The sequence below is a fragment of the Ovis canadensis genome, chromosome 2 (genome assembly GCF_042477335.2).
Source record: "Ovis canadensis isolate MfBH-ARS-UI-01 breed Bighorn chromosome 2, ARS-UI_OviCan_v2, whole genome shotgun sequence".
Taxonomy (NCBI): Eukaryota; Metazoa; Chordata; class Mammalia; order Artiodactyla; family Bovidae; genus Ovis; species Ovis canadensis.
The window spans coordinates 48,223,930-48,242,130 of NC_091246.1; the positions used below are offsets into that span (position 1 = coordinate 48,223,930).

Genomic DNA, 18,201 nt, shown 5'->3' on the forward strand with positions numbered 1-18,201 from the left:
CCAAAGTACATCTTAAGTGTGCAACCTGAGTAAGCCAGGCTGCAGGTCAAATTTAGACAAAAGTGAAGGACTAACTCCATGTGGCAAAATGATGTACTTTTAATTGAACTGTTGTTATAACACGATATTTGAAAGTACTTTAATTGTAGTTTTTGTAAAGCTAAATTTAAGTTGAACATTAAGTTAAAATCACTCTTGACAATGTAAGAAATATAATTCAATGACTCACAGGAAGTCATATAGCTGGTTACTGGCAGAACTGGGATTTGAAGCAAGTGTCTTGACTCAGTGATTATTCTGCCATATCACGTTAAAATTTTAATGTTTGTGTATGAAATAGTTCCTCTCTGCCTGTCCCCTCTCTTCCAGTTTTCTCTCCCCTCTCCTTCCTCTCTCCTCCCCCTTTTCTCTGCGATTTTTCAAGTCATATTCAAAGGCCATACCCAGTACTTGGACTTTTTCAGAGGAAAAGTGCTATTAAAGAACTAAAGATAGTATGTCAAAATGCTTTTGAGAACTAAAAGTTGCATATAAACATGGTAATGTTACATGATGAAGTGTCCTGTTGTCACTTCTTATAAACATAGGGTAACGAGTGTCTTCTCTATAGAGGAAAATATTCTGTAGAGAACTATTTCTTGGTAATTGCATCATACCCTGTGGGTCTCTTTCTTCTGGAGTACTAGAATAATACGCAGAGACCACTGTCTTTAAGGGTAATAGATACTAATCTTGCCATATCCATAAAAATGGCCAGAATTATGAGTTGTTTGCCAGAAATTACTTCTAGGTTACAAAAAATATAAAGGGCAAAAATCATAAGAGATTGAAAAGAAAAGGTGAAATATTGATTAGAGAAACTGTATAAGATTCACTGGCTATAGAGCTAAATTTAAGAAAGAAAAATAATTTGTTTTGAAATAACTTACACTTTTTATAGAAAGCCTACAAACTTTGTTAAGCATAAAAAATTTTTTTCTAATTCTTTTCTAAAATCCAGTTAACATTTTGTATACTTACCTCTCTAAATAAATGTAGCAGAATAGGTACATAAAATACATAAGGTATTTTAGAGAGTAAAGGTTAACCTGTAAAGGTTGATAGGCTGGAAAATAAAGCCCAAGAAAAGGTTTAGTAAGCCAGAGTTACAAGCGGAGCTAAATTCAGTTTGAACACAGTGTTTACCAAAGTAGTTTTAATAATCATATCCCAGTTAGCAAATATTTATAGAACATCTGTCTGATCACAATTTCAGTTACTTATCCAATTGCCAGTTCTGTTCTTGTGATGGAACCTGCTTACTCAGTAACCCACCTGTCTAAAAATATATCCTTTATCTTCTCTAGTGTACTTTCTTCCTCCTCCTTCCAACTTCCACTCTCAGACTTCAAGTTTATTCCCTCCCTCATTCAGCCATTGAATATCTAAGTTCCCACTTAGCTGAGGTCATTTTCTTTCTCTCCCTTAAATGGCATGCTCCAAAAAGCCATATAGTCTCTTACCACAGTGATTTTTTTTCAGGCAAACTATACCTCCACCCTGAAGAACTAGATCTGTTTAGTGGTGTTCATAACAGCTGAAACATAAAATCCTAAACTTCTGTATGCAGGTAGTTCCCCTCCCCCGACCTCTATCTCAAAATCATTTTGGGATATATCATGCTATGGCCTAAAAGCCTTTCTGGGATGGGTAACTAAACATAAAAGTTCAATGTAACAACTTTTTCTTCCCTGAGTTTTTATGTTTAGATAGCTTTAAAGTCAGGGTCTTAGACAATCAGTTCTTTTATTTTGGGCTTGCTTTTTGAAACACACCCTTTGCTTTTCAATTATTTTTATTTTTTTTTTTTTTTTACATTAAAAAACCATGTTTAATTTCACAAATCTGAGTCTGGATTTCCTTACAGCAAAGTTGAAGAAGAAAGCATAATCATACTTTCCATAAAGTAAACACAAACAAGTTGTCAGAAGAATGACAAATATTCCTCGGTCTGAGTTTCTTTTTTTTTTTTTTTCATCTTTTTTTTTTTTTTTCAGGGGACTTTTTTTTTGTTTTTTTTTTTTTTAAATTTTAAATTCTTTAATTCTTACATGCATTCCCAAACATGAACCCCCCTCCCACCTCCCTCCCCATAACATCTTTCTGGGTCATCCCCATGCACCAGCCCCAAGCATGCTGCATCCTGCGTCAGACATAGACTGGCGATTCAATTCACATGATAGTATACATGTTAGAATGGCATTCTCCCAAATCATCCCACCCTCTCCCTCTCCCTCTGAGTCCAAAAGTCCGTTATACACATCTGTGTCTCTTTCCCTGTCTTGCATACAGGGTCATCATTGCCATCTTCCTAAATTCCATATATATGTGTTAGTATACTGTATTGGTGTTTTTCTTTCTGGCTTACTTCACTCTGTATAATCGGCTCCAGTTTCATCCATCTCATCAGAACTGATTCAAATGAATTCTTTTTAACGGCTGAGTAATACTCCATTGTGTATATGTACCACAGCTTGCTTATCCATTCATCTGCTGATGGACATCTAGGTTGTTTCCATGTCCTGGCTATTATAAACAGTGCTGCGATGAACATTGGGGTACATGTGTCTCTTTCAATTCTGGTTTCCTCGGTGTGTATGCCCAGAAGTGGGATTGCTGGGTCATAAGGTAGTTCTATTTGCAATTTTTTAAGGAATCTCCACACTGTTCTCCATAGTGGCTGTACTAGTTTGCATTCCCACCAACAGTGTAGGAGGGTTCCCTTTTCTCCACATCCTCTCCAGCATTTATTGCTTGCAGATTTTTGGATCGCAGCCATTCTGACTGGTGTGAAGTGGTACCTCATTGTGGTTTTGATTTGCATTTCTCTAATAATGAGTGATGTTGAGCATCTTTTCATGTGTTTGTTAGCCATCCGTATGTCTTCTTTGGAGAAATGTCTATTTAGTTCTTTGGCCCATTTTTTGATTGGGTCGTTTATTTTTCTGGAGTTGAGCTGCAGAAGTTGCTTGTATATTTTTGAGATTAGTTGTTTGTCAGTTGCTTCATTTGCTATTATTTTCTCCCATTCAGAAGGCTGTCTTTTCACCTTGCTTATATTTTCCTTTGTTGTGCAGAAGCTTTTAATTTTAATTAGATCCCATTTGTTTATTTTTGCTTTTATTTCCAGAATTCTGGGAGGTGGATCATAGAGGATCCTGCTGTGATTTATGTCTGAGAGTGTTTTGCCTATGTTCTCCTCTAGGAGTTTTATAGTTTCTGATCTTACATTTAGATCTTTAATCCATTTTGAGTTTATTTTTGTGTGTGGTGTTAGAAAGTGTTTTAGTTTCATTCTTTTACAAGTGGTTGACCAGTTTTCCCAGCACCACTTGTTAAAGAGATTGTCTTTACTCCATTGTATATTCTTGCCTCCTTTGTCAAAGATAAGGTGTCCATATGTGTGTGGATTTATCTCTGGGCTTTCTATTTTGTTCCATTGATCTATATGTCTGTCTTTGTGCCAGTACCATACTGTCTTGATGACTGTGGCTTTGTAGTAGAGCCTGAAGTCAGGCAAGTTGATTCCTCCAGTTCCATCCTTCTTTCTCAAGATTGCTTTGGCTATTCGAGGTTTTTTGTATTTCCGTACAAATCTTGAAATTATTTGTTCTAGTTCTGTGAAAAATGTGGCTGGTAGCTTGATAGGGATTGCATTGAATTTGTAAATTGCTTTGGGTAGTATACTCATTTTCACTATATTGATTCTTCCAATCCATGAACATGGTATATTTCTCCATCTATTAGTGTCCTCTTTGATTTCTTTCATCAGTGTTTTATAGTTTTCTATATATAGGTCTTTAGTTTCTTTAGGAAGATATATTCCTAAGTATTTTATTCTTTTCATTGCAATGGTGAATGGAATTGTTTCCTTAATTTCTTTTTCTACTTTCTCATTATTAGTGTATAGGAATGCAAGGGATTTCTGTGTGTTGATTTTATATCCTGCAACTTTACTATATTCATTGATGAGCTCTAGTAATTTTCTGGTGGAGTCTTTAGGGTTTTCCATGTAGAGGATCATGTCATCTGCAAACAGTGATAGTTTTACTTCTTCTTTTCCAATTTGGATTCCTTTTATTTCTTTTTCTGCTCTGATTGCTGTGGCCAAAACTTCCAGAACTATGTTGAATAGTAGCGGTGAAAGTGGACACCCTTGTCTTGTTCCTGACTTTAGGGGAAATGCTTTCAATTTTTCACCATTGAGGATAATGTTTGCTGTGGGTTTGTCATAGATAGCTTTTATTATGTTGAGGTATGTTCCTTCTATTCCTGCTTTCTGGAGAGTTTTTATCATAAATGGATGTTGAATTTTGTCAAAGGCCTTCTCTGCATCTATTGAGATAATCATATGGTTTTTATTTTTCAATTTGTTAATGTGGTGAATTACATTGATTGATTTGGCTCACACCTATGGACAGATCAACTAAACAGAAAATTAACAAAGAAACGCAAACTTTAAATGATACATTAGATCAGTTAGACCTAATTGATATCTATAGGACATTTCACCCCAAAACAACGAATTTCACCTTTTTTTCAAGTGCTCATGGAACCTTCTCCAGGATAGATCACATCCTGGGCCATAAATCTAAACTTGATAAATTCAAAAAAATCGAAATCATTCCAAGCATCTTTTCTGACCATAATGCATTAAGATTAGATCTCAATTACAGGAGAAAAACTATTAAAAATTCCAACATATGGAGGTTGAACAACACACTTCTGAATAACCAACAAATCACAGAAGAAATCAAAAAAGAAATCAAAATATGCATAGAAACTAATGAAAATGAAAACACAACAACCCAAAACCTGTGGGACACTATAAAAGCAGTGCTAAGAGGAAAGTTCATAGCAATACAGGCATACCTCAAGAAACAAGAAAAAAGTCAAATAAATAACCTAACTATACAACTAAAGCAACTAGAAAAGGAAGAGTTGGAGAACCCCAGAGTTAGTAGAAGGAAAGAAATCTTAAAAATTAGGGCAGAAATAAATGCAAAAGAAACAAAAGAGACCATAGCAAAAATCAACAAAGCCAAAAGCTGGTTCTTTGAAAGGATAAATAAAATTGACAAACCATTGGCCAGACTCATCAAGAAGCAAAGAGAGAAAAATCAAATCAATAAAATTAGAAATGAAAATGGAGAGATCACAACAGACAACACAGAAATACAAAGGATCATAAGAGACTACTATCAGCAGTTGTATGCCAATAAAATGGACAACGTGGAAGAAATGGACAAATTCTTAGAAAAGTACAATTTTCCAAAACTGAACCAGGAAGAAATAGAAAATCTTAACAGACCCATCACAAGCACGGAAATTGAAACTGTAATCAGAAATCTTCCAGCAAACAAAAGCCCAGGTCCAGATGGCTTCACAGCTGAATTCTACCAAAAATTTCGAGAAGAGCTAACACCTATCCTCCTCAAACTCTTCCAGAAAATTGCAGAGGAAGGTAAACTTCCAAACTCATTCTATGAGGCCACCATCACCCTAATACCAAAACCTGACAAAGATGTCACAAAAAAAGAAAACTACAGGCCAATATCTCTGATGAACATAGATGCAAAAATCCTCAACAAAATTCTAGCAATCAGAATCCAACAACACATTAAAAAGATCATACACCATGACCAAGTGGGCTTTATCCCAGGGATGCAAGGATTTTTCAATTATTTTTAAACTCTACTGAATTTGCAACATGTCTTGGGCAAAGTCAGGTATTGTAGACACTGATTTTGGGTAAATCAGAAAAGGTATTTGAGTCACCTGGCAAATGCAAAAGGCATAATCCTCCTGATACCTTTACTGTATGTCATTATATTATTACTGTTATGATTTGAATTGATCCATTAGATGTGCGATTACAACTCTAGTTCCTAAACTGCGTAATCTCTGCCTCTATAACTGTTTATTGTATTTTGAGGATGATTTGAATGCTGGAGCAGCATTTCTCTACTAAAGCTCCATGTATATAATGTCTGGATTGGGAAATTCCTTCTCAGTTGTGTGTGCTTTTAAGGAGAGCTACCTGAATCAGAGAAAAAGCATCTGGCCAGATGTATCATGGCAGTATCTTTTCATTTTGCTATGTGACAGTCTTTACTTGGCAGCTCATAGGATAAGTTAAGGGGATGTTTGATTTATCACTAACCAAAGAATCAGTTACTTATCCATTAGCTCTTTTCTGCTTATCTTTCTGAGATGGGTTTACTCAGGATTAAAAGTGATCATTTTCCCCTTAAATTATTTATTTCTTAATAGTTCTTCCAGCATTGGTTTTGTACATGAGTTTTGAGAGTATGAGATAAGTGAAATAAGACTAAGTTGGAATGAAGTTGTCTGATATAGCCTAAACCACCTTTTCTGTGGTTCACAGGTTTATAACATTCTGCTCCAGTTACTTTATGGAAAAGGCTTTCTCATTAATCTCTTGATGGTTAGGTTTATAGATCATAAATTGTTACTAGCCCTAATTGCCTTGTGCCTGGACATTAAGGCTTTTGACATTATTGTTCTCCTGGTTTGTTCAATATGTATAAGAAGCCAAGAAGTGTTTGCTTAGGGAACTAAGTAAATCAGAGACCTAAGTAAATATTTGTTTAAACTCTTTAAGTACCTTAAAAAATAAGTACAGTAGAATTCAGAGATGTCAGTTTTAGCCATTTGTGGCTATTATAAATACTGATTCCTGTCATCAAAAAGTGTACTTTTGGATACATGTTGTTACATTTAGAACTCTGTGGGTTATTTATCCTATTGATATGGCTTGCTCCAGATCAATGGTTTATAAAACCTGGTTGCTCATTAGAACCATCTGGGCCAATTTTAATACAATTCTGTGTAGGTCCTCTACTGGGGTAGTTATATCTGGGGGACCTAAACATTGCTTTTTTGTTTGTTTGCTTTGTTCTTAATTCCCAGGTCATTTGTTTTTTCTTTAGTATGTTTCCCTAAAAGATGAGAATTAAACAACAGAGCAAAAAACAGAATACCATTGTCACAACTGGAAAAAGTAACAGAAATTTCTTTATATCATCAAATACTTAGTGTTAAGTTTTTCCTGTTTCAAAGAGAAAAAAATTTTTTAACAAATTGAATGTTCAAAGCAGGAGCTGTGTAAGGGCCATACATCCCAGTTGGATTATACATCTCTTGTAAAATTTTTAAATATATGGCTTCTCTCTCATTCTCAATGTTTTTTTTCCCTTGTAATTTATTGCTGAGAAACTGGGTCCTCTGTCCTATGTTATTTCTCACTTTCTGAATGTTTCTGATTGTGTCCTCGTGGTGTGGTTTCATGTTTCTCTGTTCCATTTATTCCCAATACATTTGTAGTTAACTTTTATGTGGGTTTAACCACCAACTCAGTAGTTAGGTTCATTTCCTTTTCAGTTTTTAAAAAGTTATTTTCTAATATATAATTATCATTATGTAAGGTTTACTGCTTTCAAAGGAATCTATAAAACAAACTGTATTTACAGAAGGCTATCCCTGGTCTATTCTCTTAAATTCCTCCTAATATAAGAAACCTTAAAATCTTTTTTTAATTTTTATTTCTTTCTTTTAAAAAGAAATGTAAGCAGTCTACTTGTATCTGTATATCTGTATGTTTCTCCATACACTTTGTAAACTGTAGCACATTATGCATACTTTCTCTGCCCACCTCACCCCTCTTAAAATCTGTACAGTGTATCCTAGAGTGTAAAGTGTATTAAGGATAGGAATATTCCTTATTTCTTTTAAACTGTTTATTTCTCCTCTGGGTAGATGTGGCTACTATTGTTCCCATTCTTTTGCTTTAACATATATGTTAAACTACTTTCAGAACTACTTTTGCTGGTGTATCTTTGAGATATTAATAGATTCCTGTAATCGAAGTTGTTCAGGCAAATAATAAATGTAACTTTGTAGCTGTTGCTAGATAGTGGAAATTCCACAGGAGTTTTGCCATTTTGAGTTCTCACCAACAAGGTAACAGACTTTTCTCATTTATTTTAATTCTTTATCACCTTAGTTGATCCTCAGATTCAGTCAGATTGAGAAGCACTGGAGCGTACTACTCAGCTCAGTAGTATTTTGGTTGGGTTAAAACGTGTAAAAGCCTTGTAAAAAATGTCTGATTGTCACAGTTACTGACAACATGTTCCACACTGTAGACTCTGACTTTTAATAGCTTTGTTGTAACTCAACTTTTTGATGCACTATATTTTACTTCATCATTTGTTAAAATATTACTATTTTAATATAAATGATATTTTTAATATAAAATACAGTTATTGGTCATCTCCAATTTTCCAGTTGTTAAAAAAAATGTGCAGATGATTCACATACAATGATATTCACTATAGATCTGCAAATATATTCTCAGGTTAGTTCTCTAGAACTGTATATCTTAAATCCTTTTTTTTTTTTCTTTTATGGTATGTCTTTTATTTAGGATTTCTGATACAGTGTACAAATTTGTCCTACTGGAAAGTTATACAGATGTTTATTTTTATGAACAATGTATGAGTATATCCACTTCCTCACACACTAGTTACAATGGGTGTTTTTGTAGTCTGTGCCAATTTAGTAGACCAACAATATTATCTGGTTTAAATGTACATTTATTTGATTACAACCAAAGGTTTGTTTTCTTCATAATTAATGATTATTTATAGTTCTGCTTGAATATGTATGTATGTTTGTTATTTCAGTTCAGTTCAGTTGCTCAGTCATGTCCGACTCTTTGCGACCCCATGAACTGCAGCACACCAGGCCTCCATGTCCATCACCAACTCCCAGAATTCACTCAAACTCATGTCCATTGAGTCGGTGATGCCATCCAGCCATCTCATCTTCTGTCGGCCCCTTCTCTTCCTGACCCCAATCCCTCCCAGCATCAGAGTCTTTTCCAATGAGTCAACTCTTCGCGTGAGGTGGCCAAAGTACTGGAGTTTCAGCTTTAGCATCACTCCTTCCAAAGAACACCCAGGGCTGATCTCCTTTAAAATGGACTGGTTGGATCTCCTTGCAGTCCAAGGGACTCTCAAGAGTCTTCTCAACACCGCAGTTCAAAAGCATCAATTCTTCAGTGCTCAGCTTTCTTCACAGTCCAACTCTCACATCCATACATGACCACTGGAAAAACCATAGCCTTGACTAGACGGACCTTTGTTGGCAAAGTAATGTCTCTGCTTTTGAATGTGCTATCTAGGTTGGCATAACTTTCCTTCCAAGGAGTAAGCGTCTTTTAATTTCATGGCTGCAGTCACCATCTGCAGTGATTTTGGAGCACCCCAAAATAAAGTCTGCCACTGTTTCCACTGTTTCCCCATCTATTTGCCATGAAGTGATGGGACCAGGTGGCATGATCTTTGTTTTCTGAATGTTGAGCTTTTTGTTATTTACCCCTTTGAAAACCTTGTTTACTCATTGCAGTAATTCAGAATAGATGTGCTCACAAGATACAGTTTAAGAATGACAGAAAGTGTTCTTTCTTCATTTAGTGTCCATTCATGAGGTAGCAGAATGCAAGAAATACAGGGTTAGCTGTCAAGGCATCTGTGTACAAGTTCCACCTCTTCCACATCCTTAACACTGTATCCTTGGGTAAATCACCTAACTGAATTTTTTAGTCTCTAAGGTAAGCACTCCAGATTTGATGATTCAGTGATTCTTTGGTAGTCTATCTTGTTTTTTTTAAAAGGATATTCCTCTGACTTCTCTAATTAATGAATTTCTTATTCGATTGGGTAGTTCCTCAAAAAATCTGCTGGCTTTGCAGGTCTATGCCCCCCTCACTCTGCTATCCAGTGGGGGGAAGAGCATGCTTTGGTCACAGCTTTTCTTATATTACTGTACTCTGTTTCATTTAACGAAATGAAATAACACAGTTTGGCCTTTTGTAGCATTCAGTGCTTGTTAGCCTACCTTTGATCCCATAGAGAGGATCTACATGAGTTTCAGGCTGCAGCAAATTTATTTCCTTGGTATTATTCTTTCCTTTCCTGCTGTCGTTTGAGAGCCTGTTTACTGTCTGCTATGGAAGAGAAAGATAATTGAAATTCATATCATGCTTTCAAGGAATTTAAAGTTCATTGAGGGAGAGAATATCTATATATAAATAATTAGAATTCCAAAATGAGAATGATAGGTGTCCTTAAAGTATTTGTAGAAGTGAGTTGTAGATCTTGCTTCTTCCAGTGTCCTCAGCCCAGCCATACTGATTCAGAATCTGTACTTTAATAGTGTACCTTGTTGATTCATATATGACCATTAAGTATGAGAAGTACAGCTGTAGACGTCTAAAAAGAAGCAAATTTCTTCTCATTGGCAGAATCAGAAGTCTTGAAAGAAGACGAGAACAGAGCCTTCAAACGTTAAATTGATGAGTTAATTTTCAGTCTTGAGTGGAACGAATAAGAAAGCTTATATCCTTCAATGACAATAAATCTGTATCATGATTTGGATACCTGTTTTGGGGGTTTTCTTTCCTTTTCTTTTTTTAAGGAGTCTTCCTATGTGGCTCACTGACATGGCCAGATGTCAAAATTGGCCCTAAAGAAGCTAGCAAACCCTTTGGCCAATTTCCATTAGAACAGCTCATTATTATCTTAGCCAAAATAAAAATCATGGTCGTTAGTGGATTCTCAGTAGCATTCCAATTACTCCACTCAAGAGGAGAAGGACAAAAATGCAACTGTGGAGAAGTTTCTTATGTAATGCCATGGATTTCAGGTCTTGGTTCTGTTCTTGTAGAGACTGCAGTCAGATTCTAACTGCTTTGATTCCTTCAGTGATGTTGTGATCAAGATCTCTGATTCCTCTAGTTGTGTGATTTTCTCATTATGTAGAACCTTGAACATTATATTTTAATGTATCTAATTTTTAGCCACCTGAATTTGTAGACATGAACATTACTGAAATAATACCCAAAAAAAAAAGGGAAAAGAAGGAAGAAATCATCTCAGAAAAATATTTGAGTATCGGAGCTAAAGAAAACTGTCAGGTGAATTAGAGTGCCAGTACTTTGCCCATTTCTTCCTTAAGATTAAGAGTCTAGTAGTGGAAGGAAGCTGTTGTAATTGAACTTAAGAGATTTTAGAAAAAGATCTTTAGGCATCAGAATAATTTTTAACACTGGAAAAAAGGAATTTCTATGGGACTCTATCGTTAGTGTTTTTCTCAGTTCACTAGGTGGGTCACGTGCGGTAAAGTGACTGAAGTTTTAATTATCTATAACTGTACCATAAATTCATTAAAATGGAATAAAATCTAAAATTCCATTCCTCAGTGACAGTAGCCGTTTTTCAAGGGCACAGTGGTCATATGTGTGTGTGCTCAATCACTCAGTTGTGTCTGACTCCTTGGGAACCTTTGGACTGTAGCCTGCCAGACTTCTCCATCCTTGGGATTTTTCAGGCAAGAATACTGCAGTGGGTTACCATCTCCCTTCTCCAGGGGATCTTTCTAACCCAGGGATCAAACTAGCATCTCCTGTGTCTTCCTGCATTGCAGACGAGTTCTTTACCCACTGAGCCATGATTAGTGTATTGAACAACGCAGATGATGAACCATTTCCATTGCTGCAGAAAGTACCATTGGATACTGCTGGTCTAGTTGTCATCTGTCTCAGAAACCCAAGACAAAGGTGAGGTAAAGAATGAGGAAAATGCCTAGATAAATAGTGTTTCAGTGCTTGTGAGGAACATATATCTTGCCTGTCCAAGGGGTAGCAATAACCTGGAAAAATGTTAGTTGTCTTATTAGCACAGATTTGTCTTTTGGAGAAGGCAATGGCACCCCACTCCTGAACTCTTGCCTGGAAAATCCCATGGACAGAGGAGCCTGGTAGGCTGCAGTCCATGGGGTCGTGAAGAGTCAAACATGACTGAGCGACTTCCCTTTCACTTTTCACTTTCATGCATTGGAGAAGGAAATGGCAGCCCACTCCAGTGTTCTTGGCTGGAGAATCCCAGGGATGGGGGAGCCTGGTGGGCTGCCGTCTATGGGGTCACACAGAGTCAGACACAACTGAAGTGACTTAGCAGCAGCAGCAGCCTGATAGCAAATTTAGGGAGACATCAGACAATATCCCTGGGTTGGGAAGATCCCCTGGAGAAGGGAAAGGCTACCTGCTCCAGTATTCTGGCCTGGAGAATTTCGTACACTGTATAGTCCATGGGGTCTCAAAGACTCGGACATGACTGAGCAACTTTCACCTCACCTCAGACAATATAGTTAAAACTCAAAAATAAGAGTTTGAGTGTTTAGTACTGATTCATCTACTAGTTCACAAGGCAGTTTAGGACAAGTCACTGTCATTCTTGGGGCTTTGTTTTTCAACTGAAAATTGAGTAGGATTGCATAGACTGTTTGGGGCAGTCCAATGAGCCTTCCACTGGAATGTGACTGGGACGTTGGGATTTGAGGGACTACAGTTTGTCTTCATCATAAAGTTCCTTTTGAGTGCTTCATCTTCAGAAATGATACTTTAGAGAAAACTTTATTGATTAAGAACATTCCTACATTTTAGTTATTAAAATTACCTGTAGAAAGATGGCCCCCATATGTTTTGTTTGCCTCAGGTTTCAGAAGGATACCTTTGCCAGGAGTTTAATCTTCTAATTTGATAAACCCAGAAGTTAATGTGCATTTTCCTTCCTGCCCACTTTACAATGGCCAGAAGTTACCTGAGTTCATTAAGACAAGCCAATATCTAATATATAAAGCATTTTCTAAGAAATTTGAGCCAACTCCAAAATGTTGATGAAACTGTGATTTAGTGATGGAATGAAAGTGTTAGTTGCTCAGTAGTGTCCAACTCTTTGCAACCCCATAGACTTAGCTCACCAGGCTCCTCTGTCCGTGGAATTCTCCAGACAGGAATACTGGAATGGGTTGCCATTTCCTTCTTCAGAGGATCTTCCCAACCCAGGGATCGAAGCCAGGTCTCCTGCATTGCAGGCAAATTCTTTACCATCTTAGCCACCAGGGAAGCCCAGTGATGGAGTAGAGATTATGAATATAAAGGGAAATAGTAAATGTAGTTATAATTCCTTGGTCCTTTGGACAAGATACTCTCAGATTTACATGCCTGCTGTTTAGCTGTTTTTTTTTTTTTTAAGTTTTATAAAATGTAGGGGAAAATGCCAGCTGTTAAAATATTACTGAAACAATATGGAAGTCTGTTTATGAGTGAAGAATGGTTTCAATTGTGTGTGTGATCTGAGAGAGAGTTTTTTTCTTTTTGGCTGTGCCAGACAGCATGCGGGATCTTAGTTCACTGACCAGGGATCAAACCTGTGCCCCTTGCAGTGGAAGAGCTCTAACCAGTAGGTTACCAGAGGATTCCCTAAGAGAATCTGACCCAACTGCAGTAAAACCCCAGCTAGCTTCCCTTTCACTTTCCACTTTCATGCATTGGAGAAGGAGATGGCAACCCACTCCAGTGTTCTTGCCTGGAGAATCCCAGGGACGGGGGAGCCTGGTGGGCTGCCATCTATGGGGTCACACAGAGTTGGACACGACTGAAATGACTTAGCAGCAGCAGCAGCTAGAAAAAGCTCATGTTTCTGTAATGACTTCACCTTCTGAAAGAGCTGAGATAAAGAAGAGCTATAATTTTTTTTAGTAGTCAAAATAATTCTTTGAAAACAGCTACTCAAATTGACTGATTTCCTCAATTTTTCTAGCACCAGTTTTTACTATTAAAATGGATTCTGATTCTCATAGGAAGTCTTGTGATCTCTTCACAATTAACACAAGTACCACAGTGTTGCAAAATATTTGGTTCTTAATTTAACCTTTGAATGAACAGTTTCAGGTACCGTAATTTTGCTTTAAAACTGTAAAAAGTGTGCTGCATTTTAAACCACATTCTATTTATTTGTTTCAGAAACTGTCCAGTTTGTTTATTGTTTAATTGTGCCTGCACTCTGATCATGAGTATCTTCCAGAGGCAAAGTGAAGTATTTTTTCCTTAATAATAACTTGAAAGTATATCAACTAAAGAAAACTTCTAGGAGAATATTTAATTTAGGAGTCAGAGATTTGGGCTCAAATCTTGAATCTGCTGCTTCTCACCTTTTGTTGTCTCGCCTATTAACTTCTGAGGACTAATACAGGTTTTGTGTCTGACTCATACGAGGTGTTCTTTCCATGGTTCTACGATTCTGTGGGACAAAAGTGCTAAAAAGGTATCATACCTTTTTATTCTCAGATACTAGTTTCTGGTACAATACCTTACACAGAGTAAGTGCTCAATAATAATTTTGTTGAGTGTATGAAACAAAGAAAAGGTAAGTCTAGGGTAAGGAGGATCAGGAATGCCCAGAGGAGTCGGAGTTTGTGAGCATCACCAAGAAGGTGAGCTTTGAACTGGGTGAGGGAGTCAGTCCTTGGGATTTCCTGAGGGGAAGAGCCTTCCAGGCAAGGGCATTAGCCAGAGTGGTCCCTAACGTGAGAGTGTCACAGGCATGTAGAAGGAGCAGCAAGAAAGGCAGTGTGTGTGGCATGCTGTGAAGAAGGTGCAGTGCGTTAGAAGAGTAAGTCGTGTACCTAAACACATTTTGCAAAGCTGTCTTTATTGCTGACATTTTCTTTTTTTCTATTCTGTGCTTTATTTTTTTTAATTGCTGATATGACCCAAGAAGGTAGAACTCCCTAACAGGCTTGATGGTAATATTGATCTCAGCCATGGCCCAGTTGGCTCTGCTGGGAGTCACCTTGGCTGTTTATCCCAGTGTTCCCCCAGTTTGCTAAATTGAAAATATTCTCTGTGTGTAACATGATGGGTCACAACTTGAAGTTGTAATAATTCAAGCTGTTAAGACAAAAGATTTCCTGACATTTTTTTTTGATTGCTAAATGCAGTGTACTTTCATAGTACAGAAAAGCATAATGAAGAAAAAAGTATATACTCCTACGACTAAAACATTTTAGTGTATATCCATCCTTCCAGTTTTTATGTGTGCATATTTGAAAGAACTTTTTAACAGTGAAATGTGTGTTTTGAACAATGTAGTATTGGGCACATGTTCTTGTTTGGTCCTGCTGTAGTCTACCATTACTGGCTACCTGAGAATAGAAGCTGCCCACGTGTGTACATGCGTTTGCACCCATGGAACTTGGAAATGGCATTGAGCTTGACCACTTAATGTTAGAAAGTTATTTAGTTTTTCAGAGCTTCCTTTTTCTTGCCTGTCAAATAGAATACAGTCCTCTCTTTTGAAGAGTTCAGGGAAGACAAAATGAGACTTTATGAGTGTGTCCATGGTACATCATAGGCATTTACATTTTTTGATTTCTGTTATGTTGTAAGTGCTCAACAAATGTTGTTTAGTTTAAGGAGTCAGTGAGTGGATGAATGAATGATTGAATATATTTGCTCTTTTAGGTAACTTTCAAGTTGTCCATCCTGTGGTATTACAATTGCGTGCATTGAAGTAATAAGCTAGCATGACAAGCTTCCAGCCCCTGTGGTCTTCTGGTGCTGATTACACTGTCAGTATTATACTAAAAAAAAAAAAAAAAAAAAAACAAATTGAAAATGTGACATACAGTGAATAAATTATTGCCTAGAACCTGGAATGTTAGGTCCGTGAATCAAGGGAAATTGGAAGTGGTCAAACAGGAGATGACAAGAGTGAACATCCACACTAGGAATCAACGAACTAAGATGAACTGGAATGGGTGAATTTAACTCAGATGACCATTATATCTACTACTGTGGTCAGGAATCTCTTAGAAGAAATGGAGTAGCCATCACAGTCAAAAAAAGAGTCTGAAATGAGTACTTGGATGCGATCTCTGTTTGTTTCCAAGATATGCCACAGTAATCCAAGTGTCCAATATCACAGTATCCAAGTCTATGCCCCGACCAGTAATGCTGAAGAAGCTGAAGTTGCACAGTTCTATGAAGACCTACAAGACCTTCTAGAACTAACACCCAGAAAAGATGTCCTTTTCATTGTAGGGGACTGGAATGCAAAAGTAGGATGTCAAGAAACACCTGGAGTAACAGGCAAATTTGACCTTGGAGTACAGAATGAAGCACGGCAAAGGCTAATAGAGTTCTGCCAAGAGAACTCACTGGTCATAGCAAACACCCTCTTCCAGCAACACAAGAGAAGACTCTACACATAGTTATCACCAGATGGTCAACACCAAAATCAGCTTGATTATATTTTTTGCAGCCAGAGATGGAGAAGCTCTATACAGTCAGCAAAAAGAAGACCGGGAGCTGACTGTGGCTCAGATCATGAACTCCTAATTGCCAGATTCAGACTTAAATTGAAGAAAGTGGAGAAAACCACTAGACCATTCAGGTATGACCTAAATCAAATCCTTTATGACTATACAGTGGAAGTGAGAAATAGATTTAAGGGACTAGATCTGATAGAGTGCCTGATGAACTATGGATGGAGGTTCGTGACATTGTACAGGAGACAGGGATCAAGACCATCCCCAAGAAAAAGAAATGCAAAAAAGCAAAATGGCTATCTCGGGAGGCCTTAGAAATAGCTGTGAAAAGAAGGGAAGCAAAAAGCAAAGGTGAAAAGGAAAGATATACCCATTTGAATGCTGAGTTCCAAAGAATAGCAAGAAGAGATAAGAAAGCCTTCCTCAGTGATCAATGCAAAGAAATAGAGGAAAACAACAGAATGGGAAAGACTAGATATCTCTTCAAGAAAATTAGAGATACCAAGGGAACATTTCATGCAAAGATGGGCTCTATAAAGGACACAAATGGTAGGGACCTAACAGAGGCAGAAGATACTAAGAAGAGGTGGCAAGAATACACAGAAGAACTGTACAAAAAAGATCTTCATGACCCAGATAATCACGATGGTGTGATCATTCACCTAGAGCCAGATATCCTGGAATGTGAAGTCAAGCGGGCCTTAGAAAGCATCACTACGAACAAAGCTAGTGGAGGTGATGGAATTCGAGTTGAGCTATTTCAAATCCAGAAAGATGATGCTGTGAAAGTGCTGCACTCAATATGCCAGCAAATTTGGAAAACTCAGCAGTGGCCGCAGGACTGGAAAAGGTCGGTTTTCATTCCAATCCCAAAGAAAGACAATGCCAAAGAATGCTCAAACAACCCACAATTGCACTCATCTCACACGCTAGTAAAGTAATGCTTAAAATTCTTCAAGCCAGGCTTCAGCAATATGTGAACTGTGAACTTCCAGATGGCAAGCTGGTTTTAGAAATGGCAGAGGAACCAGAGATCAAATTGCCAACATCCGCTGGATCATTGATAAAGCCAGAGAGTTTCAGAAAAACATCTGCTTTACTGACTGTGCCAAAGCCTTTGACTGTGTGGCTCACAGTAAACTGTGGAAAATTCTTATAGAGATGGGAATACCAGACCACCTAACCTGCCTCTTGAGAAACCTATATGCAGGTCAGGAAGCAACAGTTAGAACTGGACATGGAACAACAGACTGGTTCCAAATAGGAAAAGGAGTATGTCAAGACTGTATACTGTTACCCTGCTTATTTAACTTCTATGCAGAGTACATCATGAGAAATGCTGGGCTGGAAGAAGCACAAGATGGAATCAAGACTGCCGGGAGAAATATCAATAACCTCAGCTATACAGATGACACCACCCTTATGGCAGAAAGTGAAGAGGAACTAAAAAGCCTCTTGATGAAAGTGAAAGAGGAGAGTGAAGAAGTTGACTTAAAGCTCAACATTCAGGAAACGAAGATCATGGCATCTGGTCCCATCACTTCATGGTAAATAAATGGGGAAACAATGGAAACAGTGGCTGACTTCATTTTTCTGGGCTCCAAAATCACTGCAGATGGTAACTGCAGCCACGAAATTAAAAGGCGTTTACTCCTTGGAAGGAAAGTTGTGACCAACCTAGACAGCATATTGAAAAGCAGAGACATTACTTTGTCAGCAAAGGTCCATCTAGTCAAGGTTGTGGTTTTTCCAGTGGTCATATATGGATGTGAGAGTTGGACTATAAATAAAGCTGAGCACTGAAGAATTGATGCTTTTGAAATGTGGTGTTGGAGAAGACTCTTAAGAGTCCCTTGGAGTGCAAGGAGATCGGTCCTGGGCATTCATTGGAAGGACTGATGTTGAAGCTGAAACTCCAATACTTTGGCCACCTGATGCGAAGAGTTGACTCATTGGAAAAGACCC

General features: G+C 37.5%; 1 protein-coding gene across 1 annotated transcript in view; it reads left to right on the plus strand.

Moving 5' to 3' along the window:
- The window catches only part of ERP44 (endoplasmic reticulum protein 44), a 100,343-nt gene that overhangs the window by 1,173 nt on the left and 80,969 nt on the right, over positions 1-18,201 (plus strand). The gene's annotated exons all lie outside the window — the stretch shown is intronic.